Source organism: Micromys minutus (assembly GCF_963924665.1).
Source record: "Micromys minutus genome assembly, chromosome: 3".
In the NCBI taxonomy this organism is placed as follows: Eukaryota; Metazoa; Chordata; class Mammalia; order Rodentia; family Muridae; genus Micromys; species Micromys minutus.
Genome location: NC_137972.1, coordinates 43,559,913 through 43,572,199, shown reverse-complemented (window position 1 = coordinate 43,572,199; position 12,287 = coordinate 43,559,913). Strand labels below are relative to the sequence as shown.

General features: G+C 36.4%; 1 protein-coding gene across 1 annotated transcript in view; it reads right to left on the bottom strand.

The window, feature by feature from the left end:
* Positions 1-12,287, bottom strand: part of CNTN3 (contactin 3) — a gene marked incomplete at both ends in the record, with an annotated part of 265,155 nt that overhangs the window by 65,991 nt on the left and 186,877 nt on the right. The gene's annotated exons all lie outside the window — the stretch shown is intronic.

The window sequence follows — 12,287 nt, the reverse complement described above, 5'->3', positions numbered from 1 at the left end:
CATGTAATTCTAGGAATGGTTTTAGTAAATAATTATAAAATATTTATTATATATGATGCAATTTATCTTATCTTTAAAACAGTATATAAAAAAAGAACATGCTTATATTTTGTTATGAACTAGAACAGTCACATTTAACAAAATTAAAAATATGTATGTGAGGAAATGAAAAGAATTTCAGTAACTCTGTGGGTGTGGCTCAGGAGCCTTTGCTCCTGCTTGTATTCTTTAAAAAAAATTGAAAAGACTGTCTTACTTGTAATGTGCTAGGACTACTTTGTGAAAAAAGATGTCATCCTGGTAATTCATATAAAATATTAATCTTCAGAGACACACACAATCAAAGACTAAGTAAATGTGAAGACAGAGGTTGGGAGAAGCACTTTGAGGATGAAGGAGAGGGTGGCATAAAGGGGGAAATTGAGTTAGGTAGCATTTTTAAGACAGGGGGTTTCTAGCACAGAGAAAAAAGAATTTACATTTCATTTGTCTGATCCTCGTGTGCTTATTTCATAGGTCTAGTTACAATTACAATTCCCTCTTCTGAATGCCCAAAGCCATTGCTAGACCTTGCAGCTCACACGTAAATGTCTCTTGCTTTTCATTGTTTATAAGTTTAAGCATGTGCGTTGAATCTGTGAAATGAAAGGTAAACTTTTTCAAAAGTTTCTTGTCTAGTGTCACTGTGGCACCATATGCAAAACAACCAATAAATTTCTACACCTTTGGGCCTATTCAATACCTTATGTAGGAGTGATGGTGAGGATATTAAAGAGAAAAATCTCAACCCAATCTCTATGTACTATTATACACAGTATATGCATATATTACACCAAATGTATAATATCATATACACTTATGTAAATAATGTCACTCATTGGTATTGGTATATTGAGGACTGATACTAGAAAACTCCCAGTGGTACCTTGGTCTCATACAAGAATGTATACAAACAAATTAACCACTGTACTTAATTTGTATTTTTTGGCCACTTACATGTAACACTATGTAACAAGTATAAGAATAAATATGTTCATTGATTAGGGAAAAAGAACAAATGACATTTGTACACATCTAGTACAGCCTTGGTCAGAGAAGCTTCTTATTGTGGTTGATTAGAGCAATCCGATTCTTTACTGTCTAAAGTGCTGAGACTCTGAAACTGTGAATTCTCAACTATAGACATAACATCTACTATTAAATCCACATCACTCCTGCTGTACCCTATGCTCAGGACACATGAAAGAAGAATATATGAAAGAAATAAAGAATATTATAGCCACAACAATTGAAAGAGTGCTATGAAATGTACCCTAGACATGACATGTGTGTTGCACACACAAACTCATAGTGAAAATTCTAGTCAGAGGAGGGAATACCTCCTAGGTCCACAACCATGGCTAAGAAATTACTACTGGCAGTTGATCATTGCTAGAGGAGGGAAACTCACTTCTGTTGAGAAGTGTGGACAGTGATAAGTTTTCCAAGCCATAGTGGATGGTATCACGGCCATGCACACATGGGAAACAGTAACTGAATGCAAACCAGTGAACAAGGGGCATTATTTATTTATTACCATTATTTAGTGGTAAATAATACTGTTGCTCTTTCAAACAATGTATGTTTGGTGATGAGCATCCTTACAGTAGTGGCTCACCAAAATTCATAAGCTTAGTTCTCTTCAGATACCCTCTTCTGACGTCCAAGAGAACCAGAAGTGCACATGGTGTATATACACACATTCAGACACACATTCATATGTGTAACATATAAATTAAATTAAAGATTAAAAATAATTATAAAAGTATCACATGAAATTGATAGGAGAATATGATGGCGCCCTAAAGAAAGTGGGAGAAGGGGAATGAGGATTGCATTTGATGAAGTTACATTATATATGTGTGCATTGGATTTACACAGAGTAAACTTAAGAAAGCAGCTTTTGCAAAGTTTCTTTTTTCAAAAGTCATTTTTATTTTGCATTACATACATGGGTGTGTGACCAAATGTATGTGCACAATGCAACACCTGGATGCCTTGGAAGAAAGCATCAGTTACTACTGAACTGGAGTCATAAATGGTTGAGACGTTATAAGTAGGCTTTATGAATTAAAATTGTGTCCTCAGCAAAAGCAGCCAGTGCTCTTAACGGCTGATCCATCTCTCTAGTCACATCATTTTCTTTTTTTAATATGCTGGCTTGAAAGTGGTAAGGATGCAACGCTTGCTTACATGGAGAATCAGCAGAGTTTGTTACAAGCATATCAATACACATCTATATTCACACATATATCCATGCACACAGACACATATATGCATGACATTGCTTTGTATTTTTCTATATATGTATGAAAAAGGTGCAATAAGAGGTGGGGTAAAGAGAAATTAGAATTGGCTTAGCTGTGTTTAAGAAAAAATAACTATGCTATTAGAGCAGAGATCAACAGAGACAGAAGATTGAAGATGACAGGAAGGGACAGCTGAGGGCTGGGAAAGTGAGAATTCCCAGACAAAAGATTGACAAGAGTGAAGGGAATTTATTCAAGAATTTCTGTAAAATAAAATGTGCTAGGTTATTGCTTCAACTGATTTTTAATTATCATGGTTACTAAAAATTGTTTGCTGGCTATTTCTAATATATAAAAGGAAGACATTGGTCAAGGGCATCCAAAGCTCATGCTGGCTTTTAAATGGAATCAAACCCAGGTGCTGAGTCCTAAGATGGCACTAAAGAGAGGCACAAAATAACTGCAATCTACCACTTTAGAAACTTGCCAATCTTAAAACAGCAAACATTTCTTCTATCATTTCACTACACATTGAGTGAAAGTTTAGAGAGTATCACTATACGGTGAGTTAAAGTTTATAGATTAAGCAATAATTAGTTTTGGCTATTTTGTGCATGCTATAAATTTTCACCTTTCTAATGACACTATACAGAATAAATTCCACAGCATCAGAAAACAAACACAAACAAACAAAGCCAATAGTAATTGTAGATCTCTAGTATGTGCCGCAGCTCTTGTTTGAGTTCCAAAGCCATGAAAAAAAATAAAGATTAAGCAAAACAAATAAAGAAATCCTATAACGTGTATTGTGCAGTAACATCAATGAGCAAAGCAATCTGCATGGCGTTGGTGAAATGATGGAGGATTCCAGCAGCAAAGCTAAGGTCTTAGGGACCACACAATGATCTCTAAAACAAACACACTGACTCTCACAGAATGCAAACTCTGCGTGGATCATAAAAATTTAAGCTAATTGGATATTTTCTTCCTAAATTGCTTCTTCTAGTAAGTTCTAAAAGGACCACAGGGCATTTCGTACAACATAAAAATAAACAATATTCAGTAAATGGATGGAGTAATTGTTTCTCAACAGAAAGCCTTCAATAACCCACGCTTCCCCACAGAGACTCCCAGTGAAATTTCATACCACTTCACTATAAATGAAATTGCCTGCTAAGATTTCTGGGAACAGGTTTTTCTGAAAATGGATAGGACAGAAAATGTAGATAACAACAAATAATTCTGTACTTGAAACAAAAAGATAAATGGAGGTGGATTAGATTAACATTCCGTAAAGTGATGTTCCAACCTGCATTGAAAAACATGCAACTAAAGCCACGACAGCATCTTAACCTCTACATTAGTTTTATAGCACACCTTTATATGTGTTTTCTATTGCCCTTTCCTTTTGTAGTATGAGGTCAGTAATTTAATTTAGCTTTGAACGGTTCATGCTTAGTTTCAGATAAGGAGATGTGATTACTCTACATTGCTCTAGTGATCCATGATGTAATCTGGGGATAGCACTGAAAATATGACTTGCAAAAAAAAAAAAAAAAAAAAAAAAAAAAAACAAAGGAAAACCTCCTATTTTCTCAAAATGTATACTGTTGTCTAGTTAACACTGAACTGCAGTTTATGATGGCATTTGAACACCTTTAATAGCACAGTATGCTTTCAAATAGAAAAAGTATAGATTCTTCTGCACACCCAGAAGAATTTCTGAAAATATTGTTTTTTCTGGCTTATGATTGGAGTATTAGAATAATTTATTCAACTTGAATTTTAACAAACATACAAAAGTGAATACTTTTGTCAGCAAGTACATCTCAGTTGAGATGAGATCACAATGATGAAACTGCTACAGAGAAAATAACAAGGCTATTTTAGATAGCATCACCTGAGCCCACATTCCGCAAGATGGATGCTTACAATTACCTGTGGGGGAAATTTCTCACAATGCATATATTACTGGATAAATCATGACAGTTAAGAAAAGCAACTACATACTGATGAAAGCATATGAGAAAATACATGTCAGAGAAAAAAAAATAGACAGTATGTTTGCCCCAACATACTCAGTAAAATAACTGCTCCTTCTAGGGCTCAAAGGTCTTATACATACAGTATTTAGAGAAGCAGTATTACAGTTTCTCTCCTTGAGTCAAACCATCTTTAGAATCCAAGAGTATTAATTTAGTGATTCATTAGACAGAAACAATATCTCTCAGGAGATGAGATCCAGAATGAGGAAAACTCAAGAGTTATCCATCCTATCATTGAGTGAGCATGGACCTGGAACAAGATGCTTTGCTATTTTACAAGATGTACCTTCCATGCAGCAGGTGTCTGAGATGCTGAGGATAACAGAGCTTGGCACAAATCAGTAGCTTACAGAAACACACTGGTGTATTAACATAACCGCATGTACATAAATAATATTGAATTTATAAGGACATGGCAAACATTCTGGGAACATTTTCTCAACTTTTACTTAACCATTCCAAATACAGATCACTTTGAGATATACATTTGGAACTGAGTGAATTTTTCTCAGTCAACTGTTTTCTTCTAAAATAATCCTAATCCCATAGAAACAAGTGGCTCAAAAGGTACTTCATTCTAACAAATATGACTGTAATTGCTCAGGCAAAATTTATTCTGTATCCTTTTACAATGGGATATCTATAAAGATTATAAATAATACCCATATATATTGAAAAAATAAACACAGGTTTGAACAAATGATATATGAAATTGTCTGATGGCTTATGTATTATTAGAAAACTTCAAAGATTATTAATATTCAAAGGTTCTTCATATCATATGCTATTCTTCTGTAATTCAGATGAGTCTGATCAATGAAAGTGAAAATCAATCTGTAAGCCTCATTATTCTATGTACATAAAGATGATGTAAATTGCTTAGGAGAGCAAGGATGTGTTATAAATACCTCATCTGGAATCAAGCAGATTTACATGTTAGCACAATTGAAGAGCCACAGAGCATCTCTGTAGTGGCAAGTCCCTCACTGCACAGAAAGATAGGAAGATACAGGGCCTTTATTTATACCCTGGCATATCAAAGATAAATAGGAAGTAACTGAAATAATTGAACTCCCCTGTCAAGGTCTTTCATCAAAATTGAAGAGAGAGGCACATTCTTTAGAAAGGGCTTGGAGAACTTTTCTTGTAAAAGTGTTGCTCTATCCTGAAATATTAGTCATACTCAATATTAACACCAAAGAGTAGGAGGCTCATGCTGTAAACACAAGGGAAATTCCATCAAGTCAATGGTTTCAAGGCTGTCAAATTATTTAACAGTGGGGACTTAATTTTTAGACCCAGCATTGTTCTACTTTTGGGGAATTTTATTTCTCATCTTATGCAGTTTTGATAGGACTAAGGATTACAGTGATCTGCTCTGATGTAGCTGAGGCACAGATAAAAGACAGTAAGTTATATTTTCCAAATTATATTGAGTACCAGTTGCTTTGGTGTTAGCTTAAAATACACAATCAGATTAGGTTAGAAATAGATCACAAGGCTTTGCCTTCCTAACTTTTCATGAGGCATCCATCTTTTTGAATTGTGGACAATATTATGAGAAAAATTAAAACTATGCTTATTAGAGCCTTCCTCATAGCATTGAGATTTGTAGAATAAATGTACAAATATAAAGTAATTAATTCATCCTAACACTGGTTGATACAAGAAAGCATAATGTCTACAGCCAAAATATCAGGCACTACCCAGTGTTATAAGGCACAACTGTATAGGACATAGATATGTAACTCTGTAATATCTATACACACATTCTTAGCTAACGTTTCTATATCCCCTTACAGCCATACAGAGAATGAGTATTTAGTACATAGATTTTTAAAGAAACATGTTTCCTCAACAAATACCAAGTGCCTAAACATAATTTACATATATAGGAGGCACAGCCTCATGAAACATCAAGTGTGCTTTAATGATTATACACCCTTCTATTGAATTCTTGCCAAATAAAAGCATTTTGCCCCACTACTCCAGTTTCAAGGTCATCATCTTTTAGAGATTCCTATCAGTATTTATGTGCTTCATTTACAATGTTATTCTGTGTCACTAGTATTCTTAGAGCAGAAAGGACTGTGAGTATTGAAGGAATTTTCAGTTCCCTCTGCACAGAACAGATATATGGGTACGCACAACAATTTTCATACAACTAGGAATAATTCTAGTCTAAGACTCTATGTGCATCAAGTTAGAGACCAATTCTACCACCCACTTCTGCAATCAATAAATGTTTGGAAAGTCTTTATGCCATATGCTTCAACGACAGTGTTTTGATAAGTGTCTTACTGGCTCTTTTCTTTATGATAACTTTATCTATGTCACAGTTGCTATCTTGAAATTTTTCTTCCATGAAAGCACAATGTTAATATTGTATTACTCAAGGACATGAAAATTGGGTTAGCCCCTTGGTCATACAGTGAAACTCTCTTATCTGTTTTCTGGAATAATTTGAATAAGAAAAATCTTGCTGTTCAGGAGTGGGTTCTGATCACCTACCTTTTCTTTATAAGAAAGGAAAACAACTATTTGTCCCTCTTCAATGTTCAGTGTGGGACCTCTACATACACCTGGAGTCCTGTCTCTGAGAGTATGTTTGAAATTCAAAGATCATTAACAAGATATAAGTAAAAATATTCATGGAGAGTTAGTTGAATGAAGTGTTACATGTGTGGTCCATTTATTGCACCAAAGGTTTGAACCATATTTTATACTTGAAGCTTCCTCTGTTTAGTGAAAAAAAAAAAAAAAAAACCAAAAGCTTTGAAGTGAATTTTATTTTAAGCATGTTGAGTTATAGAACAATAGTATACAGTCTTGTTTCTACAAGAATCTCCTGGCTTTGGATATATATGCATATGTATTTCTTGGCAAGCAAGCAAGTGTATATCACCTTATAATGTGGCTACATCTCTTGTACCAGTAGGTACAACTATCTGGAAACATAAAGAACCCCCCCCCAGTACTGTGTGACCCTCAGTCACCTAAAGGCATAGCCCCAAGCCCTCTACATGTAGATGAGGCATCCCTAACATCTCAGACCAAGACAATAAGAAAAGGGGTGTGATCACAGTCAAGTAGGCTCAAAACAGAGTTCTCTATGCTAATGAGGTACCTAGAGGCCCTGAGGGCTTGGCCATAAACCTCCCTTCCCAGACATTCTTCCCTGCAAAAGATATTTAATCTCAGGCCCACTCTGAAAGGTAGGGTATGGTTTTAGGCATCCATTTTTCTCATGACAATAATAAATGGTTTGGAACCATGGACTGCCTCTATTCATTGAGAGCCGCTATGGGGAGCCATGGCTATGGCCTTTGCCTACAGAGCCTCAGCCTAACCTCCCATAGAATTGCCAGCCACAACCTCTACCAAGCCTGCCCCACCAAGCCAAGGACAATCCCCAGGGAATCAGCTGAAGCTCCCCTTGTTTTCAGGCCCCAGGCTAGCCCCAGCCCAAGGGACCCCAAGTCTGTCCTCAGTTCTTTTGTGATTCCCAGTGGTACCTGGACATCTAAGAGCCTGAGAACCCCAAAACCACATCCTCATCTCAGACCCTGGGACCTCGGAGCCAGCTCTGTCTTTACCAAATTTCATACTGCACTTTTCTACCATTGGAACAGTGTGTTTACTTCCCCTACAGCCCAACATCCTCAATCACTCCAAGGTGCTGGTTGGAATAAGTGACTTCAAATTCCCCACATCTGCCTCCCCAAACAACCATGCCCAGTGTGGCAAAGCAGATATGAACCCACAACCCACCAGGTACTGTGGCTGTTAATTAGCTCTGTCTGTCTCTGTCTGTCTGTCCCTGTCTTTCTCTGCCTCTTTGTCTCTGTCTCTGTCTCTCTCTCTCTTTCTCTTCCCTTTGCTAAGGAACAAAAGCATGGACCTAGTGTTAGTAAAAAGATAATGAGAGTGAGGTGGGTAAGTTCTATGGAGGTGTGGTGAGGTGTTGGGGGAGGTTGGGGGGTCTCTGGCGGGTCCATGTTGGGTATCACCTACCCCTGAGGGACCAGCCACAAGATGGTATAGTACAGTATGGAGTTTATTAAGCAAGAGCAAGGGCAAGAGAGCAAGAGAACAACAAAGGTAAGAGAAGGGTGTTGGGGGGGGGGAGGGGAGAGCAAGCAGCTCCTTTTATAATGTCAAATAACTGTGGGGTAGAGTTTAGAGAATCCTAACACCAAGGGTCTATAAATGAACTGCAGACATTAATTCTCTGGGTATGTCAAACCCAAACTAAGATCAAAGCAGAAAGGACTTCTAAGGTAAATCATGCTCTGCAATGAACTGATGATCCTCTGGGAAGGATATGTAAGGTCCAAGTAAAAATTATATTCTAGGCAAGTAGAAATATGACCTAATTTATGTCTTCAAATAATTACTTCACTCTGTGTGTAGTTTATATGTGAGTGTGGGTACTTCTTTCCCATATCATGCCATATATAATGGTCTGAAGGTAAAGTGGATATTTTGTTTGAGACCTGATCTCTCTTCCTGTTCATATCTGTGCACATCAGTCTGGCTAGCCTGTGAACCTGCACAAAAGAGATTCTTTTGTTTCGATATCCTACCTCCTTATAAGGGCATAGAGATTACAAAATCCTGTTCTATTGAATCTGACCGTTTCTTTTGTTTTGTTTATTCTTTCATAAATATATCCTGATCACCATTACTCTTCCCTGTACTCCTCCCAGTCCCTCCTCCAGTCCCCACTCCAACCTCAAGAACACCTCTCTCTCTCTCTCTCTCTCTCTCTCTCTCTCTCTCTCTCTCTCTCTCTCTCTCTCTCTCTTTCTCCAAGATTCACTCCTCCTCCTTCACCCTTCAGAAAACAGCAGACATTCCAGGGATATGAACAAGATACACTAAGGCTGGGCATAAACCCTCATTCTAGGGCTGGACAAAGCAACCCAGTAGGAGGATAAAAATGCCTTAAGAGCAGGCAGAGGAGACAGAGACATCACTGTTAGGAGTCCCATGAGAACACCTAGTCACACAAATCTAGTACAATGACCGAGGACCTGAATGAGAAGTATGTTATCCAGTAAGCGATCTTCCCACCTCCTCTGTGTATACTTTTCCATGTTGCAAAATGTCTTGAGAGACATAAGTTAATTAAATAAACTAGAAAATACAAAGTTATTCAAACCAGCTAATGTAATATGGAAATAATAAATATAGTGCAGTATAAGGTTCTGTAGTTATTTAAGCTATGGAAAAAAACTATTAAAATTTAAATTACTCCGATTTTAGCTATTAACTAAATTAATAATTACTATGAAAAATAAAGAACCTAAAACTTACATTATGTTATATTAAAGTTATTTCTTTGTTTAAAAGTTTTAAATTTAACAAGGTAGAAAAAAATTGACAAGAAGGTTTCAGTTTGATTCCCAGTGTTTATAAAAGAGAACTGATCACTGGAAGGTGTTCTGTGACCTCAGTGGCATTTGAAGGCATATGTATAGGATATACACACCCCCTCACATACAATGCCTGTAAAAGTGAGTTAGAAAATAAAAAAAAAAAATTTCAAAATGTAATAAAATTTTACATTTTATCTCAATCATGTATTCCTCCCCCCACAGGATTCTAGATATAAAAAGGTATTAAAAATACCTTTAAACATCTGCTTACAACAAAAACAGCATCAGTAATGAATTTCTCACTAGACTAGCACTGGAAAATGTGCAAGTTAGCTAACACAGCAGGAAACAGTTCATAAAGCAGGAGGGGTTTTGTTTGTTTTTGTTTGTTTGTTTTAGTTGAACATGCTCAGTACTGAGAAATGTGCCTTGGTTAACTAACTCAGGAGCAACACTGTAAATTATGAATAATTTTATGTATCTGAATATGGGAGATGGAAATTATTACTACCTCCATATTTGTTTCCATTTATAAATGTGGGGTAACAACAGTATCCACATAACCATTTCCTGGAGTGAGTGACTGACCACATGTTCACCTGCTTGTTGATGCACCCTTTCTCCATGTAAAGGTAGAGAGGGAGGAAAATATACTCAATCCAGCACTGTTCATATTTTAAACAGGCGAAATAAAATAGAAACGCATAAAATCAAATTTGTGCATTCCCAAGAAATAGTTACCATCAATTAGATGATGAATTATAGGTTCTTTTAAGATATGGGAAGCCATCCAAGAAAGAATAGAATTAACTTCAACAAATATTTGTTGAATGCTTACAATGCACTGCATGTTTTGAGAAATAGAAATGTGAGTAAGAATTAGAGCCCGTGCTTAAAAAATTTGCAATCTAATATCCATATCCATATTCATAAAATTCATGCATAACCAACCCTAAAATATAATCAGTATGTATGACAATTTACATCAGGGTTTCACATCCATCAAACTGTGCATGCATAATACACAATATTCTTTTTTCAACTTCTGGTACTTTGCCCCACCCCAAGCTTCCTGTAACTCTTACTCTGATGACCAAAGTTTGTTTGTCTCCAATCAGACTCACTGCTTCCTTTCTTCCCCCACTCCACATTCTCTAAAATCCACAGCCGCATTGCCATTCCTGCCCAAATCAAGTGTCTTACATTTTTGAAGCTCAATATCTTTTCATGACTTACAAAGATTCCCCTTTTTGGACTTCATGCTCCAGGTTTCCTGTTTTATGATTCTCTCCTTGAATATGTAACCCTTTGTTACACAAGCCTTACCCTTGATTCTTCACAATCCAACCTCTTTTCTACTTCAAGGCCTCCGTTCTATTGAATATTTCTCCTGAAAGACATTTTTTTTTAAACTCCAGACTTAGTTTTTTAAACTTATTCATATTTCATCTCAGCCTTGTAAAAGTTCTGTGTAGAAGAGACATGTTTCTTCTTTGTGCTATATCCTCAGGCCTCGCACACAACAAGGCACATGACAGTTAAAGAAAGCATTTCACAAAGGTGAGTACAGTGCATTTTCCCATTGCACAGGCTTCTCTGGAAGTTCAGAGACTTTTCAGTGAGTGGCCAGGGATGGAAAGATGGCTCGGCAGTAAAGGGCATAGTAAGTTAAAAGTGTTTACTGTCTTTTTCAAAGAACAATGGTTCAGTATCCAGCACCAACATGGTATCTTAAAACACCCTAACCCTCCCATATATCTAGTACCAGGGGATTTTATTTCTTATCTGATCTCTGTAGGCTCCTTCACAATTATAATAGATGTGATACACTTAACTTTCAGGCACATACACACACACACACACGCACACACACACACACACATGGGGGTGGCATACAGGCACACAGGCAGACACACACAATTAGGTTTATAAATAAGTTAAAAAGAGAGTGTGGTCAATTCATTGAATGAACTAGCCATCTGCCTTACAAAAGTGATAAAACCCTCTCTCATTTATAGTCCTATAGATAAAATTAAAATATTATACTAAGTAAAATGACAGAGGAGGTGAAAGCAAAATACTGATAATGTCACATATATGATTTTTTTCAGTATGACAAGACAGGGGTAGGAAAGCCATTGTTCAGGGTTACAGAATAGGCCAAAGAGATGTTGAACATAGTAGTCCAATTTGGCACAATAAATAAGCTGAATCCATCAGTGAATGACATGGGGGTTATGGTTCATATTTATATTCCTAAAACATGCCAAGAAAGTTGATATTAAGTATGTTTACCGTGTGCATAAATCATTTTTTCTTAGGTAGGCAGTAGACATACTGATTAATTAGACTGTAGCATTTACAAATGGAAACATACATAAAAACTTTGCCTTACATATCCTAGACATATATAATTTGTCAACTATATATGAACAAGGCAAAAACTAGTGAAAAAAAACTAAAAGGAAACAAACACATCACACAAAGGGCACAAAGAAGAAAGAAAATCTAACTCTGCTTCCTCTGAACTTTAGTAACCAATAAACTACACTTGTGCCCTAGAGCTCCTACAG